At 39.2% G+C, this 17,279-nt stretch overlaps 1 long non-coding RNA gene across 2 annotated transcripts in view; it reads right to left on the reverse strand.

Moving 5' to 3' along the window:
• The window catches only part of LOC131919863 (uncharacterized), a 56,285-nt gene extending 40,851 nt beyond the window's left edge, over positions 1-15,434 (reverse strand). The window contains exons 1-3 of one of the 2 annotated variants that reach the window (XR_009381438.1): positions 15,391-15,434; positions 13,404-13,529; positions 12,127-13,158 (exon numbers count right to left, since the gene is read on the reverse strand). This is a non-coding gene — a long non-coding RNA (uncharacterized LOC131919863). Of the gene's footprint in view, positions 1-12,126; positions 13,159-13,403; positions 13,530-15,390 lie in introns of those variants that run through there. The other variant, XR_009381437.1, reaches the window with a different exon arrangement.
• Positions 15,435-17,279: the final 1,845 nt, after the last annotated feature.

Raw genomic sequence — 17,279 nt, forward strand, 5'->3', positions numbered from 1 at the left:
AAACGAGAGCTGAGGAACACTTTTGGCCTGCTTTTATCCTGCTTGGTAGGAGGTACATGTCCAGTTCCTGGTGATATAGCTTGTACATTAACAACCCTGCCCTGCAAAGAATCATGTACTAAAATCAAAAGTGCCAGCTGGTGTGCCATTTTAAGATATTCTGGAAACTTCAAAATGTGGGATTTAGCCAGATGTCCTGAGGGATCATCTTGCTCTTTTGGGGTATCTTGTTCCTGGCATCTTCTTTTCTCCTTGTCTCTTCTTTCATGAGGACCACAGTCTCCGGCACATGTAGCTACCATCACGAAGCAGTGTTTCACTGCAGGTCCTGAGACATTGAGCCAAGTGACCTTGCACTGTAGCCTCTGAAGCTGTGAGTCTTTATATATCTTCAATACTTTAAGTTCTTTTCTGTCAGGCATTCTGCATCTCCCTTTGCATCTCCTCCACTGTGTTCCTAAGCCTCTGAGTATCCCTTATAGTGAGCTAGTTTGTGTAAAACATTTAATAGACGGGTTTACTTTCTACTGTTCTGTGTGTTCTTCAAACTATGAGTCAGAATTTAAGGTTTAATGGGTTTATCTCTCTTTTTACTGTTGTTTTTGTTTGGTTTTGATCACTACAACATTCTTAAATTGTGTACCTGAGACACGAGAAGTTTGTGAAGTAGAATGGTTGAATTCAGCTTCCTGCCTTTTCTGTTCCTGAGCTGTGTTCTTCATGAACTGTTGATCTCCTAGTGTCTCTTTCTCACCCTTCACCACTCTTTCCTTATTTCCTTCCTCTTTCTATCCACAAAGATATTAACTAGCTTCTCTTCCCTTCAGCTGTATTCATCCTACAACGCACGTCTAGAATTTCCCTCACTGCTGAAATGTGCGAAAACTACAGCTGTGTATTCTGTCCCTACTTTCTGTTCTTGCTCCCATCACTCATTATTCCCTCTCCCGTCTGCCCAGTCACTTCATTCAGTTCTGCTTGTGAGACTTTTCATCACTGTGACCAAATTCTTGTGAAGAAAACATTAAACTGTTTAAAGAGAAGACTTACTTTGCTCACAGTTAGAGGTCTCAGTTTGTGGTGGTCTGACTCCACTACTCTGGGCCTGACATGAGTCTGAACTTTGTTTAAGAATTACATAGTGTAGTAACATGGTCCACCATCAAATGGTGGATGGAGAGCAGAAAGAGAGGAAGGGACCAAGCACAGGATACAGCTCAAAAAAAGGACACCTCCAGTGACCTACTTTCTCCAGCGAGGTGTCAACTCTTAATGGTCTCCAGAGCTCAGAAAACAACCCTGCCAGTGGGGAAAAAGACTTTCCTTCAGAACATAAGATATAGGGGATACCCCTTATTCACACCCTAGCATTCTCATACATTGATGTTTATGTAGTCTTAATTTGCAGAGCATCCTTGTTTTCTTTACTTGTTCTCTTTAGAAGTTATGACATTTCTCCTCATTTCTGTTTGTTTTGCTCTTTTCTGTGATTATTTGCCCTCCAACTGCTTCATATTTTTTGTTGTTCTTTGAGATGCCATATTCAATTCTCACTTTTGTTGTCAAAAGTAAAACAAAACAAAAAGCCAAAACCCAAACAATCCTGTAATTAGCGATCTCATCAAATAGGCCTCCATCAGCAACTGCAATACACAGTTCTTAACATCACATCCCCTCCCGAGATCTGGAGGACTCTATCTGAATCTGTCTTAAAGTCTCCTCCTTGAAGACTGGATTTCATTGTACTGAAAGGTATTATACAAGCTTCCAAGAGAGGAAAGCAACCAATAGCCCTACCCAGCTATGACACCTAGAAGCCACAACAATGACTAGCATGATATGATGATCTTAAGGGTACCATAGTGGCACTTTCACCTTGGTGGTAAGTAACAGCTCCCTAATTGAATTAAGGCCTACTTAATAAGAGTAAAATCATGCCTCATACTGAAAACCCAGCCAACTACCCAGGGATTGTGAACTTGTGGATCCCAGAGAAGATCTGACTACCAGTTTACTAAACCAGCATAATTCCTCACTGCATTTAAAATACTTACCCTTACATCCACTGATCCTATAAACTTCTCTTTGCAATAAATGGAAATCATTACAGAAGATGGATGAAGAGTGTTACCACAACTGGTCAAAGGGTAGAGAACAGTGATTGTGGGGTGCCCAGCCTCAGATGAGACGTCTACAGCACAACTTCTATATCTAAGGTTTAGGGGACATTGTGGAATAGGGGACAGAAAGACTGTAAGAGCCAGAGGACCAGGAAGTCTGCTGTGAGAATGTGTCTCCTAGAATAGAAGGAAGCTACACCCATGATACCTCAACAGTATGGCTGCCTAAAGAAGACCTGAAGAAGTACAACATAAGAAGATATGATAACATGGACAGGGCAAATCTCAAGGGCCCCTGCCCACAGACAAGGAACTGCAGTGCAACTAAGGAATGTTGTACACCAGAGCAATAGCCTTTCCCAGGGATAAGCCCTGTAATAGGTTATCCAATACCAAATGGTCAGTCTTGAAGTCATATTCACATACAAGTAACACTAAGTAGACAAATCAGGCTATGTAGCTAGAGTTTTCCTGCCTGGCCCACAGTCAGGACAAATCTCTCTCACCTGCCAGCCCCACAGTGCTCAAACCTGACCAAGTAAACACAGAGACTTATATTGGTTACAAACTGTGTGGCAGTTGCAGGCTTCTTGCTAACTGTTCTTACAGCTTAAATTAATCCATTTCTATAAATCTATACCTTGCCATGTGGCTTGTGGCTTACTGGCATCTTCACATGCTGTTTGTCATCATGGCGGCTGGCAGTGTCTCTCTGACTCAGCCTTCCACTTCCCAGCTTTATTCTCCTCCTTGTCCCGCCTATACTTCCTGCCTGGCCACTGGCCAATCAGTGATTTATTTATTGACCAATCAGCAACACACTTGACATACAGACCATCCCACAGCAAGGCTATATGTATATAGTTAGGTATATTTCAAGAGAAAACAATGACTAGTGAATGGAAAAGATTGGACGGAGTAAAGGGAAGGGGAAATGATGCAATGTTAAATTAAAATGTATGTTAAAAAATCATGTACCCTAACTGATACTTTTCTTTGAATTTTAGTATTGCATTTGTGGTCGATATATTGTGTACCCCAATAATCTTATCTGGTGGTCAGAGAACATAACAGCCACTACATTAAGCATAGAGGTTAAGCAATAGTAGGGCACATCTTTAATCCTAGCATTCCGGAGGAATTAGATTAGATCTGGATGTATCTCTGTGAATTTAAGGCCACACTGGCAAGAGCTAGGCCTGGTGACACACACCTTCAATCCCAGCACTTGAGATCTCATGTCTTGCTTGGGAAAGACACACACCTTTAATCCCAGGAAGTGATGGCAGGAAGCAGAAAGGTATACAAGGCCTGAGGACCAGGAACTAGGGGCTTTTAGGACTTTTTAAGCTTTCAGGCTTTTAGCAGTGATTCAGCTGAGATCCATTCTGGATGAGGACTCAGAGGCTTCTAGTCTGAGGAAACAAGATCAGCTGAGGAATTGGAGAGGTGAGGCTGGCTGTGGCTTGTTCTGCTTCTCTGATCTTTCAGAATTCACCCCAATATCTGGCTCCAAGTTTTTTTGTTAATAAGACCATCTAGCGATTCATGTCACATGCATTTCAACCACTGTTATTTTCTGTTAAGGGAGAAGTTGTGATATGGGAAACAGAGCCATACAGTGATCAGCCACTTCCTTAAAATGGAACTGAAATTGGGTTTCGTCGTGTACCTCTCTCTTCATTCCTAGCACACAAGAGGGAGAGAAAGATGGATCTCTGTAAGGTCAAGACCTGCATTGTCTACATAGCAAGTTCCAGGCCAGGCAGGCTACACAGTGAAACTCTGACCCCTGGCAAAAGTTAAAAATAAATAAGAAATTGACACTGCTTCAGGAGTAAAGACTCTGTCATGGGTCCTTCTGGGCATAAGCAATATAACTCAGAAAAGTTATATGCCTTTTCTCTGTCGTCTTAAAAGATGACATAAAAAGCCACAGCTGTCTGATATGGATGCTGGTGATAGGATTAGAAATAAAAACAGATAAATCCAGGTATAGCTCTTGAAACATTAGCGCTAAGTGTTCGATAAATGTTAGTGACTGCACTCATCATCGAAACACCAAGAGCATCTAGGAAAGGCCCTGAGATCACTTGAGGGAGGGTTCTGTATAAAGGTTCTGGAAGGAGGTAATCTTGTGTCAAGTTTCCAAAAATGAGGAAGATGATACAATTTCAAGAGGATAGAAAGGGTATTCCATGCACCCAAGTGTGGTGATATTGTGTCCCCCAATACATTGTGTACCCCAATAAACTTATCTGGGCTCAGAGAACAGAACATACTGGCCAGAAAATCGTGGCACACACACCCTTAATCCTATCACTTAGGAGGCAGAGATCCATCTGGATCTCTGTGAGTTCAAGGCCACCCTGGGAACAGCCAGGCATGGTGACACACATCTTTAATCCCAGGAAGTGATGGCAGGAAGCAGAAAGGTATATAAGGCTTGAGGACCAGGAACTAGTGGCTTTTAAGCTTTGAGGCTTTCAGCAGCAATTCAGTTGAGATAAATTCGGATGAAGACTCATAGGCTTCCATTTTGAGGAAACATGACTGGCTGAGAAGTTGGTGAGGTGAGGTTAGCTGTGGCTTGTTCTGCTTCTCTGATCTTTCAGCATTCACCACAATACCTGGTCCCGAGTTTTTTTTTTTATTAATAAGACCATTTAAGATTCGTGTTACACCCAAGATAACAAATAATGATATAAAAGATGGAAAGCTGTGCTATAAGAAAATATAAGTACATAAGAGATATTTACAGAGTATGTATTTTAAGTCCAAGATTACTAGGTTTAACATACCAACAGATGTAAAGCTTTGGGTAGATAATGGAGAACACTGAATATTTTGCTAAAATTTTTAATTTTCTCCTATTAGATATTTTATCATATTTATTAGTTTACAAATATGTTTTACTTGTTGCTTTGAAATGAAACAAACAAAACCACAGTGCTGATACCTAAAATTAGATTGAGGGCAGCATATTTAAATTCATTTCTACGTTTTCTGATTATATATATTAGATAGCAGATTTAAAATCTCCCTCACTCCAGGAAATAGGAGAAAAAGAATACCAATCAGTTGAGAACTAAGGTCTTAACATTAAAATGTATTTTATATTATATTCATTACATTTGTAACTGACCCATATAATAGGTTGACCATGTTTATTGCAGTTATTAATTCAGAATGTCTACAGCATTAGGGTGAAGTAAGATGTCAAAACCATTTAGTGAAATCTATATTCTTATTAAGACTATGTGTGCTGAGTTGCTCATTCATTTAAAGTAGTCTTGGGCAATAACAATCCATCTGTGCTTATATACTACATTTAGTCACAAGAGCCCAGACCACTTGATAAACTAAAATTACTCCATTGTTCAACTATAACAATAATGATGCATACAGAAATAACACAAAATATAGAAACCTGATAAAAATACATGGATTAAAATAAATGCTATGAATTCAAATTAATGATCTTATTTATATACAGCAAAGATCTTCAAGTTGAAGCCTCTGAAGAAAGCAGGAAGAGACCTTGGCAATCACCTTCTCCAACTGTTTCATTTTACAGATAAGGAAACTAATTTCTGTGATTTTGATTCTTATTGGTTCCCACTAAATAACAATATTATCTTTATGCAAGCATTTGCAAAAACAATACATATATTTTAATGTGATATGAGAAGTATATACTATTCACCACTACTCAGTTCAGAAATTAAGATTCTGAGAGTTCCATCAATGAACCACTCAAGATGTTGCCATGCTCACTGCCAGGGGATTCTTAAGTGGAAGTCAGGAGTGTGCTGAAGGAATTTGGTATCTAGTTGAAGGCTTAGTCTTCTCATACCCATTCCTACTCTCATGTTGCCTCTCTAAAAAAATGCCAATATGTCTGTGGTTCTCTTCTAGAGAAAGAGCCAATGTCAAGCCTTTATCAATATTTGGAAGGTTCAGAGACTCTCCAAAATACCCAAGGCCCCATAAGATGTCTTCATATTTAAATCAGGGGCTGTTTTTAGCATCTATGTATTGACTTCATCTTTTTGAAAGGCTTGGAGCCCACAGATATTTCAGATTTATGATTTTTAACCTAGATGTGCATTTATGGGACCCAAGTCTAAATATGAAATATTTAAAGTTCTTTATACTCATATCCTAAAGATAATTTTATACATTTTGTTTGCTTGCTTTTGAGACAGAGTCTCACTCCATAGCACTGGCTGGCCTGGAACTTACTGTATAGACAACATTAAATATTTCTGTGCATGAAATAAAATTTATTCTTGTAAAAAAATTCCAGTTGTGACATCATGTAAACACATAGAATGTTCTTTATTTTAAAATGTTTTCAGATTAGAGATGATCAGCCTATAGCTGCATCTATGAGTTAAAACTGAGGTACTGCACTGCCCCCCCCCCCCAAATTCAGAGAACTCTCTAACTTGAGCATCAGATTGTAGGCAACTTCCTCCACTTGTCTCTTGCCTCATTTTATTTTGCAAAAGTCTTTGTTCCAATTCCCATTTGCACTTCTAGCTAAGGCTTAAAGTGGATCTCTCAAAAAAATCTTTTCTTCTAGCTCTACTCTTCATTCACAGAATCTTAAGAAATAATTATCATTTTAAGCTACTGCTTTTGTGGCTAGCTTACTACGCATTCACTCTTACTCAATCAACAACTCACGCCTATAAATTTTATTTCATTTCTACAGCGCAGAGGTATTTTCCTCATCTATCCTCTGATTCATTGAGTTCTAAACTCAGCCTTGGTGCAGGTGGAGAGGGACTAGGTCCAGCCCCAACTTGGTATGCCAGCCTGTGTTGACTCCCCAAGGGAGGCCTTACCCTCTATGAGAAGGGGATAGTGGTAGGAAAAGGATAAGTGGGAGAGAGCAGTGGAAGAGGAAGGAGGGGAACAGGGATTGATATGTAAAAGGAAAGAAAAATTTATTTAAATAAAAAAATTACCCAAAAAAAAGGTCATTGAAGTATGTAGTGTGATGTTAGAATGTAAAGCTTTGAGAGATCTGAGGCATGGCACTCAGAAAGAAATGGTTCCCCAGAAGCAACCATAACTGTAGAACAGGGTGACCCTGGGGTGCCTCTGTGTACAGTGATTGTCTTTTAAACTTACTGGGCAGAGAAAATGGGGAATGTTAAAGATTTCTTGGCTGTTGCCACCATCAGTGGAAAGGGTTCAGGGCAGAGACTGAGGTCCTACAATTACTGTGGTGACCAGCTAGCAGGTGTTGTGAATATGACATTACACTGAGAAAAATTGAAAGAACAGAAACCATGTTCTAAGGAAGAAATTTGAGTTGGATCAACTTAGAGCAGAGCCTCAGTTTTGGATCAATGCAGGTGTGTGTGGCAGGGATGCTGTATCACTTGAGTTTGGCCTTTGGAAGGTGGGTCATGACTCCTCATGCAGAGCAGGATTAGGGAGGCTCATTAGCTGCAGCTCCTATTGTTTGTCTGCTTTAGAAGTTATTTTATGAACTGTAATTTGTATCCATTTATGTTGTGTTAAACTGAAACTATCTCTGCATTCCTAGATCCTGGAGCATCTGTACCACTAGAGACAATAAGTATCATTTCCCGTTTGCTACCTGTAGCTGACACAGCAGCCATGGAGTCCCTACTGTGGTCTCTCATAGAGCTGTGTGGTGGGATTAGCAGGAATGAGGAAGGCTTGCTGAACACTTGGGCATTTTAGGGAGAATTTGCACATAGTTCCTGAGTTTGTATTTTAACAGTGATACAAAGATCATAGTTTTAACTTCTAGGCAGGAAAAGAAGACTCAAAGACATGATGTATTTTGTATGTGGATTTTGTGAGGGTTAGAGAACCATGTAGGGATAAAATTACCTTGCCTGGGTTAGTTGAACCAATGAGTGCATGATTTAAGACAGTTGTAATTAAAGAGCGCTAAACTTGACTTGGTTAGATTTTAAACATGGAAAGTGAGGTGAATAAGCAGTAAAGTTAATAATCCGAAGAGCTGGGAGAAGAGCTGGGTCACATGGGCTGGCGAGATGGCCTTGGGCAGATGCATGGCTGTGATATTATCAGGAATGACCAAGCTGGATTTTCAAGATCATGTGGCTGCAAAACTTCTGATGTGTCTGATGATTGAAGTGTCCAGCACAGTGTTCAGACTTTGGGGCCTTTCAGTTCCAACATCTCACACCACCCACCTCAGCAGTGGATGTGCTCCATTACTGAATCCCAGGCTGTCTACTTGTCAACTGAAAAACTTCAGTATTTCTCTGTCTTTTTCTCTGTCTGCCTCTATCTGTGTTTCTGTCTTCTCTGTCTCTGTGTCTCCTCTGTTTCTGTCTCTGTCTGTCTCTCTGTCTCTGTCTCTTTCTCTCCCTGATTTACTTTGAAAACCCCCAAAAGTTCATCTCTTAATTCTCTGCAGTGGAACATGTCATTTGGTGTATCTACTTCTTTTACATTCTTAGCGTTTCATGTGGAAGTCTCCACAACACGGTTCCTGCGGCTCAGATAAGTAATGCCTTACCTTCATCTCAATTGCTTTGCCCTGCTGCTTTCTGTACTGACTCCTCCTGACCATCACTCTGCATCTCATTTAGCACCTCACTCTCATTTTTCATGCTCAGGCTTGCAGGTGTTTTTCTCCATTCCTTAAACATATGAGGATGTCTTCCTTCAGCCTTTGCACCCACTGATCTCAGTGTGTGAGATGCATTTCTCTGTAACACTAGTGGGGCCCTCCCCAGCTTCAAGTATCATTTCCAATGAAGTACCATATGCCCAGAGGTCTTTAATGTTATTATTATTATGTTATTAGACAGCATCACATAATGTCATTCAAGTATATAATGTGCTTCCCCATACCCGCTTTCTCAGTCTCACCTGTCCTCAATCCTGTAAGTCTGCCCTGTTCCCCAGAGATATTCTATGAAGTCTATATTCACAAAGAGAGGAAACATGCCGTGTTTGTTTTTCTGATATGCATCGTCTCCAGCTGCATTCATTTTTAGGCCCACTTAACTGTGTTTCTTCATGTTTAAGGTGAATGTACTAAAAACATCACCCTTGCAGAGTTGTGATGATCCCATTTGCACTAGCATTGATATAAAGAACTTAGCACACTGCATATGTATTCCATTGCTAAAAGAAATTTCAAATAATTATTTGTCAATCAATATTCAATAGGCTTTATGGTAATATTAATAAAAACTTCCATGGATCCTAGTATCTCAGCAATTTCCATGTCAGTATAACACTAGCAAAGTCAATGTACAACACTTAACAGTGATCTGTTTCCCTCACCTATGTCTGTGTTTGTGCATTCAAGGAAATTAGTTTATGATGTTTATTATGAGGTGTGTGTGTGTGTGTGTGTGTGTGTGTGTGTGTATGTGTGTGCATGTGTGTATGACCTGATCTGTGTCTAAAAATTTGTAGAAATCATACTCTAACTTGGCTTAAAGTACTTTAATATTTTATTTTCTACTAAAACAGTAACAAAAGACATACATGAGAATATGGTAAAATTCAATAAGAACACTTACATATTGGATATTTCCAGAAATTAAACAGTCAACTGCAACAGAATTCTGATTGGAATAGAAGCCTGTGCTATAAGAAGGAGTTTCATGGTACTGTGATCCTGGTCAAAAGTCCATGGCTGGGGAAGTCATGGCCCTAGGTTGGAACCTGCTATTGTTATTTTACTCAGTTACTAAATGGCCATGTTGTCTGTCAAATTTCTTTCTATATATTTATTTTTATATGCATAGACTTGGACTACTCTCAGCTTTGGCCTGAGATGATTCTTTTTGCCATTATGTATAACTGATCAAAGTAATAAAAATAAGAGACTGCATACTCAGTCCTAAAGATGGAACATCTTTCTCAACATCACCACTACCAGGCTCAAGAGACAAAATATAGAAGCTGGATGATGAGGAGGCAAATTCTGGAGTCAACATGGCTGTTGCAGCTGTAAGTTCACACCAGGTGTAGTTACCTATGCAAGACCTGCACAAGGTTAGTCCAGCCCCAAATCCATCGTGGATGGGGAAGATGTTCTTCAGGCCTCATCCTTTACTAAGGAGATATTGGCAGTTGATCTTGGTGAAAAAAGAATCATTCCCTTCCCTGCCCCACAGAATGTGAAACCACTGGTACATTTCCCATGCCTCACTGAGTAGATAGCCTTACACCCATGCACGTATTTGGACTTATTAGGGTATGAGATAGGGAGGGCAGAGAAAGAGAAGACATCATGAAGGGGAGAACATATTGCCAGGGAATTTATGGGGAGTTGGCAGAGGAAGTAAGGAGTGGATATGGTCATGTTTCATTGTGTACTATATGAAATTCTTAAGAATAAGGAGAAAGTAATATTAAAGATGTTTGCGTTCATCTAAGTTTTCTACATTAGACTAGAAAATGGTGTTGTCAACAGACAAGTGTTTGGCTCTGTTATATATATATATATATATATATATATATATATATATATATATATATATATATATATAAATTTGTCCCTGCCATGCCAAAGCTACCTGCTGCTATCATTTTGTTTGTATGCCCCTCAAAGGTATATATGTAAAAGAGTCGATCTCAAGAATGGAGGTGGTAGGAGATGTTATGGACCATTGAAAGGTGGAAGTTTGTGAGAGGCTCTTATGTTATTGAAGATTGCCTTTGAAAGGAATTGTAAGATATGTCGTGGCTTTCTCTGGGTTGTGGTTCATGAGGTGACCATTTGAACATACACAAACCACTCTGATGGTCCACCATTAACCACCTTTGACAGAGGGCAAGTCTATGGGGCTTCCTGATCTTTAATTTTTTTTCAGAAAGTTTTTATTTTATTTTTAAATTTTATAATTAATTTAATTACATATCAGCCACGGATTCCCCTGTCCTCCTTCCTTCCCCTCCCAACCCACCCCCCATTCCCACCTCCTCCAAGGCAAGGACTCCCCTGGGGGTTCAGCTCAGCCTGGTAGATTCAGTTGAGGCAGGTCCAGTCCCCTCCTCCCTTCACCTAGGCTGAGCAAAGTGAGCATAGGCCCTAGGTTCCCAAAAGCCAGTTCATGCACTAAGGACAGGTCCCGGTTCCACTGCCTGGGGGCCTCCTAGGTAGTTCAAGCTAATCAACTGGTGGAGTTCCAGGAGTCCAATCGGCGAGAGAGGAGGGATTATATGAGCAAGAGATATTGAGACCATGATTGAAAAAAGCACAGGGACAAATAGCCAAACTAGTGGAAACACATGAACTATGAACCAATAGCTGAGGAGCCCCCATGGAACTGGACCAGGCCCTCTGAATAAGTGAGACAGTTGATCTTTGACTTTTAATTTATATATTTCTGATGTAAATAAACCTCCCACTTCATATATAGCTTGTGTCAGGCATTTCATTAGAGTAATAGAAAGCTGACTGTGCAGTTTTGTGTTTTTAAATGTCACCATCCACTTTGTAGCATAACTTATACTTCAATCATTATCTTATAATCATTTTTGAGTAGTTACTCACTTTTATAAAAAGATGTGAATGATAAGTTTTGTCCATCTTATGAATCTTCTTCATAGAAAGAACCCAAAAGGTAAATCACTGGTACCTAAAATTAAAGGAATAAAAAAATACATAAACTGTTTAATGTATAGATAAAAGGAGAACTCAATGCTTTCTTCATAAGGGTTTTTTTTTTTTCCTAAGAAAGAGTTTCAACTGAAATATCTGATAAATAAAAACAGAATTTTGAAGCATTTTGACAAAAGATTTAATAATTTAGCAGCATTCTTCTTTTCCTTTGAAAGGATATAAAGATGTAAAACTCGTTTACATAAATGTGATAATCAGCAGGATGGAATCGTTTTTAAAGTGAATAAGATTCCAGAGTTGCTTTATTAAACAAGATTAGAGACTAAATTTCCAAGAAAAAAAAGAAATATCAAATATTATAGAATTAAATTAGGAATCAATCAAAAGACAAATTTGCCAGAAGCTATTGTAATGATGGTGAAGAGTTCAGAAAAGAACACCTCTTCAACCTGAGAAGTTTTGCAACTTTGGTGTAGAACATTTTAGAGAACTAAGAACACAAGAACACAGAACTAAGAACATAGAGACTTGGATCAAGAGATAAATATTTCTAAGGTCTGAAAACAATCCAAAGACACTTTTTAAAAAATATTTAATTTAGAAGAGATGTCTTATGTGAACCCAACATCTAGATCCCAAATTATTCAAATTCAGCAATAAAGTGGGCCAGCAATAAAGTGTTTTATGCCTTGTAATTTTTTTTGGAAGGATGGAAATTTGCAGGCTAAGTATTTATTACCACATGTTCTCATTTCTCCTTGTAAATGAGGAAAGAGAAGGCACATTGGTTTTCCCTTTTGTCAAAGACTCTCTTTACTGCCCCTAGTTATGTCTTACATGGCAGGAATGCTCTATGAGGTCAGAACAAGATGGGGAGCAACATGTGCATATGATCATGGCTGTGGCTAAGCAAGGTATTCGATGCGTACCCTCTTCTAACAAGATCTCCATGGTACAAATCTTGACTCCCAGAGCTGTTTAATCACATAACAAGAACTTTTCAACCACAAGAGTGAATATGAATAATAATATAAAAGTAGCTGTGAGGGTTGATTCCTACTGCCAACCTCATTGGATCTGGAACCAACTGAGAAACACACCTCTCAGTGAGTCTTCAGTGGACTTTCTTGGTGTAATGAGCAGGGAAAACCCTCCATGAGAGTGGATAGCAAATTCCATTGACATTTCAGATATAAAAAATGTCCTAGGAAGGCAGTGGTGCAGTATGTCTGTGCTCCCTTCCAGCTGCCTGGTGCTTGTATCTCTTGCTGCCTGTGCTATTCTTCACTAACATCAGAATCTTTGGTCTTCTGATATGCATTGAAGACCAGACATCTTCCAGGAATCTCCTCGGATTTTAGCATCACAATGAGACCATTGAAATATCAGGCTTCTTGGACTGGATTCTTAACCTCTCCAGCATTTAGACAGCCACTGTTGAATTAGCCAATTGTTATTCATTATAAGACATTCCAATAACCCCATCACCACATACATCATGTTATTTGCTCATTTATTCTCTTGATGTCTTATGTATAAGGGGGAAATACACTTAAATGAAGGGTGTGGAAGTCTAAAAGGCCACTAGTATCACATACACACAAATGAGGGATTGTTAAAGAAATAGATGACACTTCATCCGTGATAGGAAGGATTCAAAACGAATCAGATATACATACCTTATGTCAGAAATGGGTGCATGTGTATGACTTGTGGGGACACGTCAAAGGGAGGCAACAGCTGATCTCAGGGGCTCTCATTAACAGCAGATGAAACATCTGGAGCATCAGAGGGGATAATATTCACTATGAACAGAAATATCAGTTTAAGTTTGCGACTTTATAATTGCACTCAAAACCATCAGTGATCACCACTAGGTGTTGCTAGGGTACCAATCTATTATTCCAAAAAGAGGCTAAGAAAAAAGAGCAGGAGAAAAAGTTTAGTTTTTATTTTGACTTTTTATGTGAACTACTTTACAGTGGAGAGCTGGTGAAATAAAGTTTCATTATATTAAAGAATAGAGCTATTAAATGCAGAAAGAAAGATAAAGTCATAATACATAAAATGGTGACTTCTCCACTTCAATTTAGGCAACATAAACAAACTATAAAAAATTGCTACAAAACTCTGATGTGTTCAATAAAACTTTTTGACATAGATACACTACCTAGGAGGGAATACTCAACTCAGTTTTTAAATTGAGAAGGAGAAGAAATAGGAGGAGTTGAAAGGAATTGGATGAATATGATTAGAATATACATTTCACAAATGTATAAAACTTTCCAAGAATTAAAAAGTCATTTCAAAGACGTGCTATAACTGGATCTACCAGGTAGTGTATGTCTCTCAATATATTTAAAACAACTTTCTAAATGAGGGCATCGAGATGATAGAATAGATTTTCACACTTATCCTTCATAAAAGCATTAATTTCAACACTTAACCATTAACAAAAAAAATGTAAGCGCTAAATCTGAGTGAATAATTGGGTACAACAGAGAAGACGGTAAAGATACATTAAAGAGGACATCAGAGAGTACCTCACATGACCAGGGTCATGCCTGCCCAAACCTGCACAGCATAGCTTAGAGGCAGACGCCCTTAATTTGAGGGTAGGACAGTGAAAAGTACACTCAGCTTTTCAGAACCCATTGTCAGACCTCTCTCAGTGAGCCTCAGAACCAGGCCAGCCCCTGGAAATCTGTCTTCCGGTCAAACTTAGATGATAAGCTGGCTCCCAAACCAGCCCTGTGAACTCACTTCAGCCTGAACAAAGGCTGCTTACAAGGGGATTCTCAAATATGTACTAGTTATTTCTCAGTAAAACCTCATGGGCTAAGGGGGCGTGGAATGAAATATTCAGTGTTAAATGAACCAAAGCCAAACCTGACAAGCCAAAATGCTATTCCCCACAAAGCTCTGCCTCAAAATGAGCAAAAGATGTGTTTTCACACAAATACGTGTTGAATTCATCACTAGATTTTTAAAAATGAAAGAATGCTAATAAATAAATAGAAAATAGAAACTTAATAAAAAGTTAAGAGCATAATCAAATTCAGACCACCACAGTAAAATAATGATCCATAAATCATTGTTAATGCCACTATAAAAGTTAAAATATAAAATGATTAAAATTGAATTGCAATTGCCTTTCAGCGAGTTAATTTGTTGATTGATTCATAATTTTATGGAGCATTGGTAATTGATGAAAACTGGACATGGGGCCTAGTTGAGAGGAATGGACTGTCATCTCTCCCTGTTCTTCTTCCTCTCTTTCTCTCTCCCTCTGCCCCCTTCCCTTGTCCCTCTATCCCTCTTTCTCTGACCCTCCCCTAGACTTTCTCTTCTTCCCATCTGTCATTAAGTAAAAAGTTTTGAACCACCATTGTCTCCCACCATACAGCTCGGCCTGACTAAGAAGCACCGGAGCCAGTTGACCATAGATTGGAACCTCCAAAACCTTGAGCCCAAATAAATATTGTGTCTTCAAATTGATTTTCTCTTGGTGTTTTATCACAGTAACAGAAAGCTGGCTAACACTGCTAATGCATCTGAAGTGTCCCCCAGGAGCTCTCGCTCTGAGAACTTGCTTCCTGGTTAGTGACAATATTTTAGGAGATGGTAGAACATTTAGGATGATGGGCCTCTCTGGCAGATGCTTACCCTGCCTCCTGGTCCTGGCTGACTCCTTACTTCCTGGTTCTGTGACGTCATCAGCACGAGCCACATACACTGCTGCCATCAAGTCCCTCAACTGCTCCCATACGGTCTAAGCTGCTCTGCTCTGCCTTCTCCACTGTGCTGAAGTGAAACTTCTGGGCGCATGAGCCAGAAGGAACCTTTTATCCCTGGAGCTGTTCTGTCGTGTATGCTGTGGCAATGCTGTGGAAGTGACCAGTGCACACGCTGACCCCCAAAGAACAGGAAATAACAGCGGGCAGCATTTCATTAAACAGGAAAAGGCACGATCAACAGGAAAAAAGACAACCTATGAACTGAATTAAATATTTTCTGACAGTATCTGGTAAAGGGTAAACAGTCAAACTATGACTCCAGCAGGAAGAAAGCAAATAGCCCACTCAGAACCTGAGCAAGTAAAAAACAGACGAAAGATCTGAAGAGACACTTTTTATTTTTTCCAGACAGGGTTTCTCTGTGTAGCTTTGCGCCTTTCCTGGAACTCACTCTGTAGCCCAGGCTGGCCTTGAACTCACAAAGATCTGCCTGCCTGTGCCTCCCAAGTGCTGGGATTAAAAGCGTGCACCACCACTGCCTGGCTCAGACATTTTTTTCTAAGAAGACTTACAAATCATCAAAAGAGATAGGAAAAATGTTCAACAACACTGGGAATGAAGGAAATATGAGTCAAAACTGTAATGAATTGCCTGTACCTATGTTTTCGAATGTCCATTATTAAAAGAGAAAGAAAAGTGAAGTAAGAAGGCACCTTCGTACAGTGTTCTTAGGAAGAAAACTGTTACAGCTGATGTGAAGAGCGCTGCAGAGGTCCTTACAATTTAACGAGAACTACCAGACCATGACTGACTGACTGCTCTTCCAGATCTGTATCTAAAGTAAATGAAACCAATACATAGAACAACATTGTTCATTTCAGCACTATGCACAATATCCAATAATGAAAACAATCCAGTGTCCATTATTGTCATGTGAATAAACAAAGAAAAATGTAAACACACAAGGGTCTAAAGAAGACAGTTCCTGTACTCAAGTATGGGTAAGTTCCCATCCCTACCCGAGGAGCTATTACAGTTGATGGCTACTAGAATAGGGGGATTCATTTTTGTTTAGATGGGCCACATGATCCAGTAGATCTCCTACACCCACACACGTGAGCAGCACTAGTTGGACTTAGTTGGATATTTTTAAAAATAAAATAAAAGAGATAAAGTTGGTACAGAGAAAGTTGTAAGGGAGTTGGGGGGTGATGGAAGGGGAAATAAACAGGGATATGATCAAAATATATTGTATACATGTAGGAAATTCTCAAAGAATAAAAAATATTGTTAAAAAGAAGACAATCCTATCATTTATGATAATAAGCTTGAACTAGAGGATACTAAACTAAGCTAAATAAACAAATGACAGAAAACAAATACTACATGATCTTCTCAAATCAATTTAAATTTGAGCTTATGTAGTATATAACACAGAGGAGAATGGTTATTGCCGAAACATGGAGGGTGAGAGTCATTATCCACAGATATGAAGGTTCAATTCTATATAAGTTTATGTGATTTCATGTATAGAATAATGACTATTGTTAATAATGCTACATTGTGTATGTCAAATAGATCTTATTAAATACAAACTAGTAATTATATGAGATGTTAGAGTGACTAATTGATTTTAGTGAGGTAGTAATTTCACAAAATATGCCTATATCAAACCATTATGTTGGCTGGGGTCTGTAACCCAAACCTGTAATCCCAGCCACTCCAGAGACTGAGGCAGGAAGACCGCAATGGTCAGGCTTTTCTGGGCTCCAGAAGAAGTTCAAAGCCAGCCTGAGCAACTTAGTGGGGGCCTGATTA

This window comes from Peromyscus eremicus, chromosome 9 (assembly GCF_949786415.1).
Source record: "Peromyscus eremicus chromosome 9, PerEre_H2_v1, whole genome shotgun sequence".
NCBI classification, from domain to species: Eukaryota; Metazoa; Chordata; class Mammalia; order Rodentia; family Cricetidae; genus Peromyscus; species Peromyscus eremicus.